The 20,435-nt window shown below is 40.7% G+C and overlaps 1 long non-coding RNA gene across 1 annotated transcript; it reads left to right on the top strand.

Annotated features, from left to right (window-relative positions):
• Positions 1 to 14,487: 14,487 nt before the first annotated feature.
• On the top strand, positions 14,488 to 17,727 carry LOC135713543 (uncharacterized). Its single transcript, XR_010518747.1, has 4 exons — positions 14,488 to 14,630; positions 14,692 to 14,833; positions 17,362 to 17,528; positions 17,592 to 17,727. It is a non-coding gene; the product is annotated as an uncharacterized LOC135713543 (long non-coding RNA).
• The last annotated feature ends 2,708 nt before the right edge of the window (positions 17,728 to 20,435 follow it).

Below are 20,435 nucleotides of genomic sequence, written 5' to 3'. Positions count from 1 at the left end.
GCGCAATTTAAGACAGAAACTAAAACTTTTCTTTTTTTTAAGGAATCACCCAGAATAACGACGTGGAGTCTTTTTTCCCGGACGGATAACGCTGGCTGAAAAAACTCCCAGATTGACGATTGACGCAAATTCCGTTTGAAAACCTTCTGGCCGACCTCATAAGCTGATGCAAACTTCTTGAACTGTAAGTTGTACACTTTTCTATGCTCCTCCAACTTATCTTCTATAGTGGTCCCTCGCTTCGATGGAAAGTTCACCTTCATCCCTCTCCAGACGATGAAGGAATACAACGCCGTGTTGTTCATTTCCTTCACCTAGGGTATCCTAGTGTCCCACACTCGCTGGTTTAATTACATGTAGATGCGTAGGTATGCGTTGATTTGCTTGGACTGGACTTGCTACGTATACAAGATGTTATAAGTTTTTTTTATTATTTTTATAGTCACTTCAACGCTCTTGGGTCATTCGTGACTTATCCGGAGGTGAGATTTGAACTCGTGACTTTGGCGTGAGAGGTATGGATGCTAACCACTACGCCGGGGTCGCCCCATAGATGGAGATCAGATTATTTTTCTACTAGATCACCCAAGACTAATTCAATATCTGTAGTATCGAAACATGTCCAAACAGATTCAAAGTGTCTATGTGGCTCATGACAACCTATTTTCGTGTATGCCAAATGTTCTAGGCTTTCCATATCGATATTTCGATACTATAGATATTATCCCAGTCTTTGTTGATCTAGTAAAACAAATCATCTGAACTGCAGTACGATTTGGAGAGCCTAAATCATCTGGTATACGTGGGAATAAATAAGCATTATCCATATAGACACTATGATTCTGTTTGGACATATTTTGATACTACAGACTTTATCCCAGTCGTGACAAACTTGGCACCGTTCGCGTGATTCCGGTGGTAAATGATGTAACGGGACGGAATTGATTTGAATTGAGGAGGGTTAGCCATGATGGTTACCTATTATGTTTGGTGAAATATTTATTGATTTGTTTTCCAAATACTGTACGTAGGAATTTTAAGAAATGCACTATTGTACAGACGCCTTTAATTGAATACAACTTAAATAACCAACAACCAGGGATGTGGAGTCAGAATCGGAAGCATTTTTTGAGCATCAGGTGTCCAAGTTGGAGTCGAAGAATAATAACGCTGGCTGAAAAAACTCCCAGATTGACGATTGACGCAAATTCCGTTTGAAAACCTTCTGGCCGACCTCATAAGCTGATGCAAACTTCTTGAACTGTAAGTTGTACACTTTTCTATGCTCCTCCAACTTATCTTCTATAGTGGTCCCTCGCTTCGATGGAAAGTTCACCTTCATCCCTCTCCAGACGATGAAGGAATACAACGCCGTGTTGTTCATTTCCTTCACCTAGGGTATCCTAGTGTCCCACACTCGCTGGTTTAATTACATGTAGATGCGTAGGTATGCGTTGATTTGCTTGGACTGGACTTGCTACGTATACAAGATGTTATAAGTTTTTTTTATTATTTTTATAGTCACTTCAACGCTCTTGGGTCATTCGTGACTTATCCGGAGGTGAGATTTGAACTCGTGACTTTGGCGTGAGAGGTATGGATGCTAACCACTACGCCGGGGTCGCCCCATAGATGGAGATCAGATTATTTTTCTACTAGATCACCCAAGACTAATTCAATATCTGTAGTATCGAAACATGTCCAAACAGATTCAAAGTGTCTATGTGGCTCATGACAACCTATTTTCGTGTATGCCAAATGTTCTAGGCTTTCCATATCGATATTTCGATACTATAGATATTATCCCAGTCTTTGTTGATCTAGTAAAACAAATCATCTGAACTGCAGTACGATTTGGAGAGCCTAAATCATCTGGTATACGTGGGAATAAATAAGCATTATCCATATAGACACTATGATTCTGTTTGGACATATTTTGATACTACAGACTTTATCCCAGTCGTGACAAACTTGGCACCGTTCGCGTGATTCCGGTGGTAAATGATGTAACGGGACGGAATTGATTTGAATTGAGGAGGGTTAGCCATGATGGTTACCTATTATGTTTGGTGAAATATTTATTGATTTGTTTTCCAAATACTGTACGTAGGAATTTTAAGAAATGCACTATTGTACAGACGCCTTTAATTAAATACAACTTAAATAACCAACAACCAGGGATGTGGAGTCAGAATCGGAAGCATTTTTTGAGCATCAGGTGTCCAAGTTGGAGTCGGATCCGGATTTCTGCAGAATTCAATCAATTCTATAGATCTTCTGAAAAATTCATAGAACCGACATCACTGACTTCCATCTGTTTTGTTTTTATTCAACGCAGCTGACGTGTTGACAGAACGCAAGGGAAAAGCAACTAGTGATAAAATAACATGCACGAGGGATGCTCCAGTTGCAAAAAATTGCTTGGGAATGTGGATGATAGATGGTGCTAGTGCGCAGGCAAAATACGCTTGAAGATATTTTTTGAAGAATTTTCTTCTAAGAGTTATGTCTGTTTGTCTGTGGTATAATTTTGACGAAAATTTTAATCGAATCAATGTATACATTTTGAAAAACCACAAAATGCATAAAATTTAATCTATATTCGTTTTGTAATATTTTTGAGTGTTCACTAACACTAATCAAGCACATGTGTAAAGTGTGTGACATAAAAACGATCAGTTCGGCGAGCAGATACTGATTTTTGAAAAAAATCATCTGGCATCCCTGATTTTATAGTTTATCACACGTTCACATTACTTATCATGGCTGACTCGAAAGATCCAGTTGAAAAAGTTAATAAGTGCGCCTATTCGATGAGGAAATCATTGAGAAAAGTTAAGGTCCAAAAAGCTGCTGAATCCATAATACCGTTCAAAGATTACTTATCCGGAAAAAAACTTACGGTGCCACGTCAAGCGGAATCGCTTAAAACAGTACATCCATCAGAACAAGTGGGATGCGCAGTGGGTGAAAGTCGTGAAAATCGAAATTTTGATCAACGTAGGCGTGCATGTTTTTTTCTTCATTGAAACGTCAATTTTTTAAACGATGCATCATCAACTGAAAAAATTGTAACGGACAGTGGTGCAGGATTGTTGGGGTATTAAATGTGTGACAAAGTTAGGTGGTACTTGTGAAGTGTGCTTGCTGGTGAGTACCGATTGGAATCTACACAATAATTAACGGTGAAGCTGGAATTCCTAGTGGCTATAATGTGAAGATGGATTCGTATTCATTCCAAGATCAAGATGGAAGGATGCATAGGTGGCACAGTACTCACGGTCCGCTAGTGTTCGTGAGTTATTTGCCGTCAACGCTGACGGTGCCATCTCTCCTACTTAGAGACACTAGTCTTTTCCTTGTCGATGGCTTTTGTTTGTGCACCTTTTCAATCCGGACTGAAATTCTGTTACCGGTAACAATAATTATATATCTTTCTCTTTCTCTTTTTCAGCATTCCATCTTCATCAACGACGACCCTACCGGACTGATGAGATGACGATGATGATAAGATGCTGTAAAATTTATCCTCTCTGACGAAGGAATCACAGCCTTTGGACAACATTGATGACCTATGGACTACATCTTCACACGTGCCATAATGCTACACGTGTTAGTACGGTAAGTTGTTTCTGATTTAGGCGCAATTTAAGACAGAAACTAAAACTTTTCTTTTTTTTAAGGAATCACCCAGAAGAACGACGTGGAGTCTTTTTTCCCGGACGGATAACGCTGGCTGAAAAAACTCCCAGATTGACGATTGACGCAAATTCCGTTTGAAAACCTTCTGGCCGACCTCATAAGCTGATGCAAACTTCTTGAACTGTAAGTTGTACACTTTTCTATGCTCCTCCAACTTATCTTCTATAGTGGTCCCTCGCTTCGATGGAAAGTTCACCTTCATCCCTCTCCAGACGATGAAGGAATACAACGCCGTGTTGTTCATTTCCTTCACCTAGGGTATCCTAGTGTCCCACACTCGCTGGTTTAATTACATGTAGATGCGTAGGTATGCGTTGATTTGCTTGGACTGGACTTGCTACGTATACAAGATGTTAGAAGTTTTTTTTTATTATTATAGTCACTTTAACGCTCTTGGGTCATTCGTGACTTGTCCGGAGGTGAGATTTGAAGTCGTGACTTTGGCGTGAGAGGTATGGATGCTAACCACTACGCCGGGGTCGCCCCATAGATGGAGATCAGATTATTTTTCTACTAGATCACCCAAGACTAATTCAATATCTGTAGTATCGAAACATGTCCAAACAGATTCAAAGTGTCTATGTGGCTCATGACAACCTATTTTCGTGTATGCCAAATGTTCTAGGCTTTCCATATCGATATTTCGATACTATAGATATTATCCCAGTCTTTGTTGATCTAGTAAAACAAATCATCTGAACTGCAGTACGATTTGGAGAGCCTAAATCATCTGGTATACGTGGGAATAAATAAGCATTATCCATATAGACACTATGATTCTGTTTGGACATATTTTGATACTACAGACTTTATCCCAGTCGTGACAAACTTGGCACCGTTCGCGTGATTCCGGTGGTAAATGATGTAACGGGACGGAATTGATTTGAATTGAGGAGGGTTAGCCATGATGGTTACCTATTATGTTTGGTGAAATATTTATTGATTTGTTTTCCAAATACTGTACGTAGGAATTTTAAGAAATGCACTATTGTACAGACGCCTTTAATTAAATACAACTTAAATAACCAACAACCAGGGATGTGGAGTCAGAATCGGAAGCATTTTTTGAGCATCAGGTGTCCAAGTTGGAGTCGAAGAAATAGTAACACCTGAGCAATGTTGACTGTCGCACCACTCGTTTAAACAGCATCTTGACTACCGAAGGTACGACGTTCTTTACTTATATAGCGCAACGCAACAGCCAAAGGTGCTACGTAAAGAGGGTTTTTGGGATAAGAGAAAAACATATTCAAAACCAACGACCTTGGCAACCTATGCCTAGGTGGTTTCTAGCAACACTGCCATTTCAATCAAGACATGCGTTGCTCGATTGGTTCTGGCTTTGACAGTTGAGTAAAATCAACCAGTCCGCTTCTCTCTTATCCTAGACACTCTCTAAAGCTACGAAAAGCTCCAATCTTGGTGTAGTTATTTGTTTCAAAGGTGTGACCTTCGACCTTCCATTTCTTCACGTAAGAGCTAGGTTATTTACTCGCAGATTAATGCATTGTCATTGTGCACCAGGTTTATCGTTAAACTTACGTGATTGGGTTGACGTTTTGGCAATAAGCTCAAACGAAAGGTCGTCATCTGAAATTTATTGTTGTTACGTTCTAATTTCTTGGATTTATCTTAAACGTCAAACTGATCAATGGCCCAATCTGAAATTAAAATCCGGGAAATATGATACCACTCTTTTAACTAGCTAGCTACTATAAGTGAATGGTAAATTTTGAGGTAGCTAACTAACAAGCTAAAAGGAGCACATATGTGATAAGCCCTCGTTAAATGTACTGAAAAGTCACCTCTATTACTAATTTCGATCGAAACCGATTTTCAGTTTCAATCAAAATCATCATTAGGGGTGATTTTTCAGTACCTTTAAACTCCAACCACATTCCCTGCCAATCACATATGTGCTCCTGCCCTAGCTCCTATCAATCTAGCTGATTTTTTTTCTACAAAAATTGGTACTATATCTAAAGCCTATCACTACTACTCTGAAATGCAACGATCGAGCTCACGGTAGTGGTCCTTCGAACTCCATAAACAAAAAGATCTTCGATGATAGCATTCTGCCACATCGATTGGTTTGCTCGAAAGCACGGTCCCTAAACGAATTTTTTATTCACCAAAAAGTCCCTATTCGGTGTTAATGGTGTTGCTATGGTAGCGACTATGGAAGGGGATGCGCAGTGGGTGAAAGTCGTGAAAATCGAAATTTTGATCAACGTAGGCGTGCATGTTTTTTTCTTCATTGAAACGTCAATTTTTTAAACGATGCATCATCAACTGAAAAAATTGTAACCGACATTGGTGCAGGATTGTTGGGGTATTAAATGTGTGACAAAGTTAGGTGGTACTTGTGAAGTGTGCTTGCTGGTGAGTACCGATTGGAATCTACACAATAATTAACGGTGAAGCTGGAATTCCTAGTGGCTATAATGTGAAGATGGATTCGTATTCATTCCAAGATCAAGATGGAAGGATGCATAGGTGGCACAGTACTCACGGTCCGCTAGTGTTCGTGAGTTATTTGCCGTCAACGCTGACGGTGCCATCTCTCCTACTTAGAGACACTAGTCTTTTCCTTGTCGTTGGGTTTTGTTTGTGCACCTTTTCAATCCGGACTGAAATTCTGTTACCGGTAACAATAATTATATATCTTTCTCTTTCTCTTTTTCAGCATTCCATCTTCATCAACGACGACCCTACCGGACTGATGAGATGACGATGATGATAAGATGCTGTAAAATTTATCCTCTCTGACGAAGGAATCACAGCCTTTGGACAACATTGATGACCTATGGACTACATCTTCACACGTGCCATAATGCTACACGTGTTAGTACGGTAAGTTGTTTCTGATTTAGGCGCAATTTAAGACAGAAACTAAAACTTTTCTTTTTTTTAAGGAATCACCCAGAATAACGACGTGGAGTCTTTTTTCCCGGACGGATAACGCTGGCTGAAAAAACTCCCAGATTGACGATTGACGCAAATTCCGTTTGAAAACCTTCTGGCCGACCTCATAAGCTGATGCAAACTTCTTGAACTGTAAGTTGTACACTTTTCTATGCTCCTCCAACTTATCTTCTATAGTGGTCCCTCGCTTCGATGGAAAGTTCACCTTCATCCCTCTCCAGACGATGAAGGAATACAACGCCGTGTTGTTCATTTCCTTCACCTAGGGTATCCTAGTGTCCCACACTCGCTGGTTTAATTACATGTAGATGCGTAGGTATGCGTTGATTTGCTTGGACTGGGCTTGCTACGTATACAAGATGTTATAAGTTTTTTTATTATTTTTATAGTCACTTCAACGCTCTTGGGTCATTCGTGACTTATCCGGAGGTGAGATTTGAACTCGTGACTTTGGCGTGAGAGGTATGGATGCTAACCACTACGCCGGGGTCGCCCCATAGATGGAGATCAGATTATTTTTCTACTAGATCACCCAAGACTAATTCAATATCTGTAGTATCGAAACATGTCCAAACAGATTCAAAGTGTCTATGTGGCTCATGACAACCTATTTTCGTGTATGCCAAATGTTCTAGGCTTTCCATATCGATATTTCGATACTATAGATATTATCCCAGTCTTTGTTGATCTAGTAAAACAAATCATCTGAACTGCAGTACGATTTGGAGAGCCTAAATCATCTGGTATACGTGGGAATAAATAAGCATTATCCATATAGACACTATGATTCTGTTTGGACATATTTTGATACTACAGACTTTATCCCAGTCGTGACAAACTTGGCACCGTTCGCGTGATTCCGGTGGTAAATGATGTAACGGGACGGAATTGATTTGAATTGAGGAGGGTTAGCCATGATGGTTACCTATTATGTTTGGTGAAATATTTATTGATTTGTTTTCCAAATACTGTACGTAGGAATTTTAAGAAATGCACTATTGTACAGACGCCTTTAATTAAATACAACTTAAATAACCAACAACCAGGGATGTGGAGTCAGAATCGGAAGCATTTTTTGAGCATCAGGTGTCCAAGTTGGAGTCGGATCCGGATTTCTGCAGAATTCAATCAATTCTATAGATCTTCTGAAAAATTCATAGAACCGACATCACTGACTTCCATCTGTTTTGTTTTTATTCAACGCAGCTGACGTGTTGACAGAACGCAAGGGAAAAGCAACTAGTGATAAAATTACATGCACGAGGGATGCTCCAGTTGCAAAAAATTGCTTGGGAATGTGGATGATAGATGGTGCTAGTGCGCAGGCAAAATACGCTTGAAGATATTTTTTGAAGAATTTTCTTCTAAGAGTTATGTCTGTTTGTCTGTGGTATAATTTTGACGAAAATTTTAATCGAATCAATGTATACATTTTGAAAAACCACAAAATGCATAAAATTTAATCTATATTCGTTTTGTAATATTTTTGAGTGTTCACTAACACTAATCAAGCACATGTGTAAAGTGTGTGACATAAAAACGATCAGTTCGGCGAGCAGATACTGATTTTTGAAAAAAATCATCTGGCATCCCTGATTTTATAGTTTATCACACGTTCACATTACTTATCATGGCTGACTCGAAAGATCCAGTTGAAAAAGTTAATAAGTGCGTTAAAAGATACTATTCGATGAGGAAATCATTGAGAAAAGTTAAGGTCCAAAAAGCTGCTGAATCCATAATACCGTTCAAAGATTACTTATCCGGAAAAAAAACTTACGGTGCCACGTCAAGCGGAATCGCTTAAAACAGTACATCCATCAGAACAAGTGGGATGCGCAGTGGGTGAAAGTCGTGAAAATCGAAATTTTGATCAACGTAGGCGTGCATGTTTTTTTCTTCATTGAAACGTCAATTTTTTAAACGATGCATCATCAACTGAAAAAATTGTAACGGACAGTGGTGCAGGATTGTTGGGGTATTAAATGTGTGACAAAGTTAGGTGGTACTTGTGAAGTGTGCTTGCTGGTGAGTACCGATTGGAATCTACACAATAATTAACGGTGAAGCTGGAATTCCTAGTGGCTATAATGTGAAGATGGATTCGTATTCATTCCAAGATCAAGATGGAAGGATGCATAGGTGGCACAGTACTCACGGTCCGCTAGTGTTCGTGAGTTATTTGCCGTCAACGCTGACGGTGCCATCTCTCCTACTTAGAGACACTAGTCTTTTCCTTGTCGTTGGCTTTTGTTTGTGCACCTTTTCAATCCGGACTGAAATTCTGTTACCGGTAACAATAATTATATATCTTTCTCTTTCTCTTTTTCAGCATTCCATCTTCATCAACGACGACCCTACCGGACTGATGAGATGACGATGATGATAAGATGCTGTAAAATTTATCCTCTCTGACGAAGGAATCACAGCCTTTGGACAACATTGATGACCTATGGACTACATCTTCACACGTGCCATAATGCTACACGTGTTAGTACGGTAAGTTGTTTCTGATTTAGGCGCAATTTAAGACAGAAACTAAAACTTTTCTTTTTTTTAAGGAATCACCCAGAAGAACGACGTGGAGTCTTTTTTCCCGGACGGATAACGCTGGCTGAAAAAACTCCCAGATTGACGATTGACGCAAATTCCGTTTGAAAACCTTCTGGCCGACCTCATAAGCTGATGCAAACTTCTTGAACTGTAAGTTGTACACTTTTCTATGCTCCTCCAACTTATCTTCTATAGTGGTCCCTCGCTTCGATGGAAAGTTCACCTTCATCCCTCTCCAGACGATGAAGGAATACAACGCCGTGTTGTTCATTTCCTTCACCTAGGGTATCCTAGTGTCCCACACTCGCTGGTTTAATTACATGTAGATGCGTAGGCATGCATTGATTTGCTTGGACTGGACTTACTACGTATACAAGATGTTAGAAGTTTTTTTTTATTATTATAGTCACTTTAACGCTCTTGGGTCATTCGTGACTTGTCCGGAGGTGAGATTTGAAGTCGTGACTTTGGCGTGAGAGGTATGGATGCTAACCACTACGCCGGGGTCGCCCCATAGATGGAGATCAGATTATTTTTCTACTAGATCACCCAAGACTAATTCAATATCTGTAGTATCGAAACATGTCCAAACAGATTCAAAGTGTCTATGTGGCTCATGACAACCTATTTTCGTGTATGCCAAATGTTCTAGGCTTTCCATATCGATATTTCGATACTATAGATATTATCCCAGTCTTTGTTGATCTAGTAAAACAAATCATCTGAACTGCAGTACGATTTGGAGAGCCTAAATCATCTGGTATACGTGGGAATAAATAAGCATTATCCATATAGACACTATGATTCTGTTTGGACATATTTTGATACTACAGACTTTATCCCAGTCGTGACAAACTTGGCACCGTTCGCGTGATTCCGGTGGTAAATGATGTAACGGGACGGAATTGATTTGAATTGAGGAGGGTTAGCCATGATGGTTACCTATTATGTTTGGTGAAATATTTATTGATTTGTTTTCCAAATACTGTACGTAGGAATTTTAAGAAATGCACTATTGTACAGACGCCTTTAATTAAATACAACTTAAATAACCAACAACCAGGGATGTGGAGTCAGAATCGGAAGCATTTTTTGAGCATCAGGTGTCCAAGTTGGAGTCGAAGAAATAGTAACACCTGAGCAATGTTGACTGTCGCACCACTCGTTTAAACAGCATCTTGACTACCGAAGGTACGACGTTCTTTACTTATATAGCGCAACGCAACAGCCAAAGGTGCTACGTAAAGAGGGTTTTTGGGATAAGAGAAAAACATATTCAAAACCAACGACCTTGGCAACCTATGCCTAGGTGGTTTCTAGCAACACTGCCATTTCAATCAAGACATGCGTTGCTCGATTGGTTCTGGCTTTGACAGTTGAGTAAAATCAACCAGTCCGCTTCTCTCTTATCCTAGACACTCTCTAAAGCTACGAAAAGCTCCAATCTTGGTGTAGTTATTTGTTTCAAAGGTGTGACCTTCGACCTTCCATTTCTTCACGTAAGAGCTAGGTTATTTACTCGCAGATTAATGCATTGTCATTGTGCACCAGGTTTATCGTTAAACTTACGTGATTGGGTTGACGTTTTGGCAATAAGCTCAAACGAAAGGTCGTCATCTGAAATTTATTGTTGTTACGTTCTAATTTCTTGGATTTATCTTAAACGTCAAACTGATCAATGGCCCAATCTGAAATTAAAATCCGGGAAATATGATACCACTCTTTTAACTAGCTAGCTACTATAAGTGAATGGTAAATTTTGAGGTAGCTAACTAACAAGCTAAAAGGAGCACATATGTGATAAGCCCTCGTTAAATGTACTGAAAAGTCACCTCTATTACTAATTTCGATCGAAACCGATTTTCAGTTTCAATCAAAATCATCATTAGGGGTGATTTTTCAGTACCTTTAAACTCCAACCACATTCCCTGCCAATCACATATGTGCTCCTGCCCTAGCTCCTATCAATCTAGCTGATTTTTTTTCTACAAAAATTGGTACTATATCTAAAGCCTATCACTACTACTCTGAAATGCAACGATCGAGCTCACGGTAGTGGTCCTTCGAACTCCATAAACAAAAAGATCTTCGATGATAGCATTCTGCCACATCGATTGGTTTGCTCGAAAGCACGGTCCCTAAACGAATTTTTTATTCACCAAAAAGTCCCTATTCGGTGTTAATGGTGTTGCTATGGTAGCGACTATGGAAGGGGATGCGCAGTGGGTGAAAGTCGTGAAAATCGAAATTTTGATCAACGTAGGCGTGCATGTTTTTTTCTTCATTGAAACGTCAATTTTTTAAACGATGCATCATCAACTGAAAAAATTGTAACCGACATTGGTGCAGGATTGTTGGGGTATTAAATGTGTGACAAAGTTAGGTGGTACTTGTGAAGTGTGCTTGCTGGTGAGTACCGATTGGAATCTACACAATAATTAACGGTGAAGCTGGAATTCCTAGTGGCTATAATGTGAAGATGGATTCGTATTCATTCCAAGATCAAGATGGAAGGATGCATAGGTGGCACAGTACTCACGGTCCGCTAGTGTTCGTGAGTTATTTGCCGTCAACGCTGACGGTGCCATCTCTCCTACTTAGAGACACTAGTCTTTTCCTTGTCGTTGGCTTTTGTTTGTGCACCTTTTCAATCCGGACTGAAATTCTGTTACCGGTAACAATAATTATATATCTTTCTCTTTCTCTTTTTCAGCATTCCATCTTCATCAACGACGACCCTACCGGACTGATGAGATGACGATGATGATAAGATGCTGTAAAATTTATCCTCTCTGACGAAGGAATCACAGCCTTTGGACAACATTGATGACCTATGGACTACATCTTCACACGTGCCATAATGCTACACGTGTTAGTACGGTAAGTTGTTTCTGATTTAGGCGCAATTTAAGACAGAAACTAAAACTTTTCTTTTTTTTAAGGAATCACCCAGAATAACGACGTGGAGTCTTTTTTCCCGGACGGATAACGCTGGCTGAAAAAACTCCCAGATTGACGATTGACGCAAATTCCGTTTGAAAACCTTCTGGCCGACCTCATAAGCTGATGCAAACTTCTTGAACTGTAAGTTGTACACTTTTCTATGCTCCTCCAACTTATCTTCTATAGTGGTCCCTCGCTTCGATGGAAAGTTCACCTTCATCCCTCTCCAGACGATGAAGGAATACAACGCCGTGTTGTTCATTTCCTTCACCTAGGGTATCCTAGTGTCCCACACTCGCTGGTTTAATTACATGTAGATGCGTAGGTATGCGTTGATTTGCTTGGACTGGACTTGCTACGTATACAAGATGTTATAAGTTTTTTTATTATTTTTATAGTCACTTCAACGCTCTTGGGTCATTCGTGACTTATCCGGAGGTGAGATTTGAACTCGTGACTTTGGCGTGAGAGGTATGGATGCTAACCACTACGCCGGGGTCGCCCCATAGATGGAGATCAGATTATTTTTCTACTAGATCACCCAAGACTAATTCAATATCTGTAGTATCGAAACATGTCCAAACAGATTCAAAGTGTCTATGTGGCTCATGACAACCTATTTTCGTGTATGCCAAATGTTCTAGGCTTTCCATATCGATATTTCGATACTATAGATATTATCCCAGTCTTTGTTGATCTAGTAAAACAAATCATCTGAACTGCAGTACGATTTGGAGAGCCTAAATCATCTGGTATACGTGGGAATAAATAAGCATTATCCATATAGACACTATGATTCTGTTTGGACATATTTTGATACTACAGACTTTATCCCAGTCGTGACAAACTTGGCACCGTTCGCGTGATTCCGGTGGTAAATGATGTAACGGGACGGAATTGATTTGAATTGAGGAGGGTTAGCCATGATGGTTACCTATTATGTTTGGTGAAATATTTATTGATTTGTTTTCCAAATACTGTACGTAGGAATTTTAAGAAATGCACTATTGTACAGACGCCTTTAATTAAATACAACTTAAATAACCAACAACCAGGGATGTGGAGTCAGAATCGGAAGCATTTTTTGAGCATCAGGTGTCCAAGTTGGAGTCGGATCCGGATTTCTGCAGAATTCAATCAATTCTATAGATCTTCTGAAAAATTCATAGAACCGACATCACTGACTTCCATCTGTTTTGTTTTTATTCAACGCAGCTGACGTGTTGACAGAACGCAAGGGAAAAGTAACTAGTGATAAAATTACATGCACGAGGGATGCTCCAGTTGCAAAAAATTGCTTGGGAATGTGGATGATAGATGGTGCTAGTGCGCAGGCAAAATACGCTTGAAGATATTTTTTGAAGAATTTTCTTCTAAGAGTTATGTCTGTTTGTCTGTGGTATAATTTTGACGAAAATTTTAATCGAATCAATGTATACATTTTGAAAAACCACAAAATGCATAAAATTTAATCTATATTCGTTTTGTAATATTTTTGAGTGTTCACTAACACTAATCAAGCACATGTGTAAAGTGTGTGACATAAAAACGATCAGTTCGGCGAGCAGATACTGATTTTTGAAAAAAATCATCTGGCATCCCTGATTTTATAGTTTATCACACGTTCACATTACTTATCATGGCTGACTCGAAAGATCCAGTTGAAAAAGTTAATAAGTGCGTTAAAAGATACTATTCGATGAGGAAATCATTGAGAAAAGTTAAGGTCCAAAAAGCTGCTGAATCCATAATACCGTTCAAAGATTACTTATCCGGAAAAAAACTTACGGTGCCACGTCAAGCGGAATCGCTTAAAACAGTACATCCATCAGAACAAGTGGGATGCGCAGTGGGTGAAAGTCGTGAAAATCGAAATTTTGATCAACGTAGGCGTGCATGTTTTTTTCTTCATTGAAACGTCAATTTTTTAAACGATGCATCATCAACTGAAAAAATTGTAACGGACAGTGGTGCAGGATTGTTGGGGTATTAAATGTGTGACAAAGTTAGGTGGTACTTGTGAAGTGTGCTTGCTGGTGAGTACCGATTGGAATCTACACAATAATTAACGGTGAAGCTGGAATTCCTAGTGGCTATAATGTGAAGATGGATTCGTATTCATTCCAAGATCAAGATGGAAGGATGCATAGGTGGCACAGTACTCACGGTCCGCTAGTGTTCGTGAGTTATTTGCCGTCAACGCTGACGGTGCCATCTCTCCTACTTAGAGACACTAGTCTTTTCCTTGTCGTTGGCTTTTGTTTGTGCACCTTTTCAATCCGGACTGAAATTCTGTTACCGGTAACAATAATTATATATCTTTCTCTTTCTCTTTTTCAGCATTCCATCTTCATCAACGACGACCCTACCGGACTGATGAGATGACGATGATGATAAGATGCTGTAAAATTTATCCTCTCTGACGAAGGAATCACAGCCTTTGGACAACATTGATGACCTATGGACTACATCTTCACACGTGCCATAATGCTACACGTGTTAGTACGGTAAGTTGTTTCTGATTTAGGCGCAATTTAAGACAGAAACTAAAACTTTTCTTTTTTTAAGGAATCACCCAGAAGAACGACGTGGAGTCTTTTTTCCCGGACGGATAACGCTGGCTGAAAAAACTCCCAGATTGACGATTGACGCAAATTCCGTTTGAAAACCTTCTGGCCGACCTCATAAGCTGATGCAAACTTCTTGAACTGTAAGTTGTACACTTTTCTATGCTCCTCCAACTTATCTTCTATAGTGGTCCCTCGCTTCGATGGAAAGTTCACCTTCATCCCTCTCCAGACGATGAAAGAATACAACGCCGTGTTGTTCATTTCCTTCACCTAGGGTATCCTAGTGTCCCACACTCGCTGGTTTAATTACATGTAGATGCGTAGGTATGCGTTGATTTGCTTGGACTGGACTTACTACGTATACAAGATGTTATAAGTTTTTTTATTATTATTATAGTCACTTCAACGCTCTTGGGTCATTCGTGACTTGTCCGGAGGTGAGATTTGAACTCGTGACTTTGGCGTGAGAGGTATGGATGCTAACCACTACGCCGGGGTCGCCCCATAGATGGAGATCAGATTATTTTTCTACTAGATCACCCAAGACTAATTCAATATCTGTAGTATCGAAACATGTCCAAACAGATTCAAAGTGTCTATGTGGCTCATGACAACCTATTTTCGTGTATGCCAAATGTTCTAGGCTTTCCATATCGATATTTCGATACTATAGATATTATCCCAGTCTTTGTTGATCTAGTAAAACAAATCATCTGAACTGCAGTACGATTTGGAGAGCCTAAATCATCTGGTATACGTGGGAATAAATAAGCATTATCCATATAGACACTATGATTCTGTTTGGACATATTTTGATACTACAGACTTTATCCCAGTCGTGACAAACTTGGCACCGTTCGCGTGATTCCGGTGGTAAATGATGTAACGGGACGGAATTGATTTGAATTGAGGAGGGTTAGCCATGATGGTTACCTATTATGTTTGGTGAAATATTTATTGATTTGTTTTCCAAATACTGTACGTAGGAATTTTAAGAAATGCACTATTGTACAGACGCCTTTAATTAAATACAACTTAAATAACCAACAACCAGGGATGTGGAGTCAGAATCGGAAGCATTTTTTGAGCATCAGGTGTCCAAGTTGGAGTCGAAGAAATAGTAACACCTGAGCAATGTTGACTGTCGCACCACTCGTTTAAACAGCATCTTGACTACCGAAGGTACGACGTTCTTTACTTATATAGCGCAACGCAACAGCCAAAGGTGCTACGTAAAGAGGGTTTTTGGGATAAGAGAAAAACATATTCAAAACCAACGACCTTGGCAACCTATGCCTAGGTGGTTTCTAGCAACACTGCCATTTCAATCAAGACATGCGTTGCTCGATTGGTTCTGGCTTTGACAGTTGAGTAAAATCAACCAGTCCGCTTCTCTCTTATCCTAGACACTCTCTAAAGCTACGAAAAGCTCCAATCTTGGTGTAGTTATTTGTTTCAAAGGTGTGACCTTCGACCTTCCATTTCTTCACGTAAGAGCTAGGTTATTTACTCGCAGATTAATGCATTGTCATTGTGCACCAGGTTTATCGTTAAACTTACGTGATTGGGTTGACGTTTTGGCAATAAGCTCAAACGAAAGGTCGTCATCTGAAATTTATTGTTGTTACGTTCTAATTTCTTGGATTTATCTTATCCGGGAAATATGATACCACTCTTTTAACTAGCTAGCTACTATAAGTGAATGGTAAATTTTGAGGTAGCTAACTAACAAGCTAAAAGGAGCACATATGTGATAAGCCCTCGTTAAATGTACTGAAAAGTCACCTCTATTACTAATTTCGATCGAAACCGATTTTCAGTTTCAATCAAAATCATCATTAGGGGTGATTTTTCAGTACCTTTAACTCCAACCACATTCCCTGCCAATCACATATGTGCTCCTGCCCTAGCTCCTATCAATCTAGCTGATTTTTTTTTTTCTACAAAAATTGGTACTATATCTAAAGCCTATCACTACTACTCTGAAATGCAACGATCGAGCTCACGGTAGTGGTCCTTCGAACTCCATAAACAAAAAGATCTTCGATGATAGCATTCTGCCACATCGATTGGTTTGCTCGAAAGCACGGTCCCTAAACGAATTTTTTATTCACCAAAAAGTCTCTATTCGGTGTTAATGGTGTTGCTATGGTAGCGACTATGGAAGGGGATGCGCAGTGGGTGAAAGTCGTGAAAATCGAAATTTTGATCAACGTAGGCGTGCATGTTTTTTTCTTCATTGAAACGTCAATTTTTTAAACGATGCATCATCAACTGAAAAAATTGTAACGGACAGTGGTGCAGGATTGTTGGGGTCTTAAATGTGTGACAAAGTTAGGTGGTACTTGTGAAGTGTGCTTGCTGGTGAGTACCGATTGGAATCTACACAATAATTAACGGTGAAGCTGGAATTCCTAGTGGCTATAATGTGAAGATGGATTCGTATTCATTCCAAGATCAAGATGGAAGGATGCATAGGTGGCACAGTACTCACGGTCCGCTAGTGTTCGTGAGTTATTTGCCGTCAACGCTGACGGTGCCATCTCTCCTACTTAGAGGCACTAGTCTTTTCCTTGTCGTTGGCTTTTGTTTGTGCACCTTTTCAATCCGGACTGAAATTCTGTTACCGGTAACAATAATTATATATCTTTCTCTTTCTCTTTTTCAGCATTCCATCTTCATCAATGACGACCCTACCGGACTGATGAGATGACGATGATGATAAGATGCTGTAAAATTTATCCTCTCTGACGAAGGAATCACAGCCTTTGGACAACATTGATGACCTATGGACTACATCTTCACACGTGCCATAATGCTACACGTGTTAGTACGGTAAGTTGTTTCTGATTTAGGCGCAATTTAAGACAGAAACTAAAACTTTTCTTTTTTTTTAAGGAATCACCCAGAAGAACGACGTGGAGTCTTTTTTCCCGGACGGATAACGCTGGCTGAAAAAACTCCCAGATTGACGATTGACGCAAATTCCGTTTGAAAACCTTCTGGCCGACCTCATAAGCTGATGCAAACTTCTTGAACTGTAAGTTGTACACTTTTCTATGCTCCTCCAACTTATCTTCTATAGTGGTCCCTCGCTTCGATGGAAAGTTCACCTTCATCCCTCTCCAGACGATGAAGGAATACAACGCCGTGTTGTTCATTTCGTTCACCTAGGGTATCCTAGTGTCCCACACTCGCTGGTTTAATTACATGTAGATGCGTAGGCATGCATTGATTTGCTTCGACTGGACTTGCTACGTATACTAGATGTTAGAAGTTTTTTTTTATTATTATAGTCACTTTAACGCGATCCAAGACTAATTCAATATCTGTAGTATCGAAACATGTCCAAACAGATTCAAAGTGTCTATGTGGCTCATGACAACCTATTTTCGTGTATGCCAAATGTTCTAGGCTTTCCATATCGATATTTCGATACTATAGATATTATCCCAGTCTTTGTTGATCTAGTAAAACAAATCATCTGAACTGCAGTACGATTTGGAGAGCCTAAATCATCTGGTATACGTGGGAATAAATAAGCATTATCCATATAGACACTATGATTCTGTTTGGACATATTTTGATACTACAGACTTTATCCCAGTCGTGACAAACTTGGCACCGTTCGCGTGATTCCGGTGGTAAATGATGTAACGGGACGGAATTGATTTGAATTGAGGAGGGTTAGCCATGATGGTTACCTATTATGTTTGGTGAAATATTTATTGATTTGTTTTCCAAATACTGTACGTAGGAATTTTAAGAAATGCACTATTGTACAGACGCCTTTAATTGAATACAACTTAAATAACCAACAACCAGGGATGTGGAGTCAGAATCGGAAGCATTTTTTGAGCATCAGGTGTCCAAGTTGGAGTCGAAGAATAATAACGCTGGCTGAAAAAACTCCCAGATTGACGATTGACGCAAATTCCGTTTGAAAACCTTCTGGCCGACCTCATAAGCTGATGCAAACTTCTTGAACTGTAAGTTGTACACTTTTCTATGCTCCTCCAACTTATCTTCTATAGTGGTCCCTCGCTTCGATGGAAAGTTCACCTTCATCCCTCTCCAGACGATGAAAGAATACAACGCCGTGTTGTTCATTTCCTTCACCTAGGGTATCCTAGTGTCCCACACTCGCTGGTTTAATTACATGTAGATGCGTAGGTATGCGTTGATTTGCTTGGACTGGACTTACTACGTATACAAGATGTTATAAGTTTTTTTATTATTATTATAGTCACTTCAACGCTCTTGGGTCATTCGTGACTTGTCCGGAGGTGAGATTTGAACTCGTGACTTTGGCGTGAGAGGTATGGATGCTAACCACTACGCCGGGGTCGCCCCATAGATGGAGATCAGATTATTTTTCTACTAGATCACCCAAGACTAATTCAATATCTGTAGTATCGAAACATGTCCAAACAGATTCAAAGTGTCTATGTGGCTCATGACAACCTATTCTCCCCCCATACCACTGTCATGCAAGCGAGCTATGCCGAACATAGCCGGGGGATGAATAAGGTCGATGTGCCCAGTTAAAAATACATTGTCCTCATCGGCCATGTGACGGGCAGCCGAGATAGCGTAGGCTATCGAGCTATTAAGCCATGGCCAGCTAAGCTGCCTTCCAACATCAGGGACCACCGTCACCCAACACCCTACCGCATGTGCTATTATCAGACGTTGTTCATGGCCGAGGTCGCTCAGGCGTTTCCTGCGGTAGGTTGTTGGGTACAACGCCACAAGCAGTTTCCTGATGAAGGTTGGCAGCATCTGACGTTGCGCGCACCGGCCCAGTACCGCATCAAAGTGATGCTGGAGGCATCCCGGCATCCAGTCACGGTTCATCAACGATTGTGCCACGAACTCAGGATAGGGAATTGCTGGCTGCTGGTAGCGCTGCAATAAATAGAAAAGGTAAGTATTAGTTAAGTTAGGATTAGTTTAGGTTAAGTTAGGCTTAGTTTACTCACCGCGATGGGCTGCTCCACTGACTGGCGCACGTTCTGCTGCTCGCTGAGCCGAGCAATCTCGACGATAGCCGTATCCAGATCTCTCCGTAGTTCTGCCATTTGAGACACCCATCACACCGAAACGCAGCTCCATTGTCGCTAATCGTCCCGCCGCGCCACAGCACGACAATGGAGACTGCGTGTTTCGCCTCGACGACGGTCCAGGCTGCGGGCTGGATGTGACTGGCCCAGGCTGCGGGGACCATTCCCTGGCTGTAGAGGGGCCATGCTGCGGGGACCATTCCCTGGCTGTAGAGGGGCCAGGCTGCGGGGACGGTTCTCGCGGCGTGGCCGGCGTGGCGGCCCGTCGACGGCGTAATCTTCGCCGCAGACTGCGGCTCCCACCAGGCTGCGGGGACGGCGCTATCGGCGGTGTGGCCCGTGACTGACTCCGACGTCTCTTTCGCCGACGGTCTGATGGCGGCGGCGGCGATGGCGACCGTGATGGTGGCCCCTGCTCCCACCACATGGAACGTGTCGTTGCCGGCATCTTCACACGATTAGACTGTCAAAAAACAAAGAAAAATGTATGGTTACTTTGATTTGTTCTACAAACACAAACGTACCACATATGGCAACATGGTTGAATCGAACACTGACCTACTTTACTGACATGTAGCTAGTTTTAGCTATATGGCCAGTAAACGAAAGTCATTGTTCGGTTTGACTTCAATAGGTGAGCCGAGCTGAGCACCACAATGGGACAATGGTGGTGTGTTTT

The sequence above is a fragment of the Ochlerotatus camptorhynchus genome, unplaced genomic scaffold, assembly GCF_037179485.1.
Source record: "Ochlerotatus camptorhynchus isolate MF236.1 unplaced genomic scaffold, CSIRO-AGI_Acam_v1.1 ptg000567l, whole genome shotgun sequence".
NCBI lineage: Eukaryota > Metazoa > Arthropoda > Insecta > Diptera > Culicidae > Ochlerotatus > Ochlerotatus camptorhynchus.
This window is presented reverse-complemented; position numbering and strand designations above follow the sequence as displayed.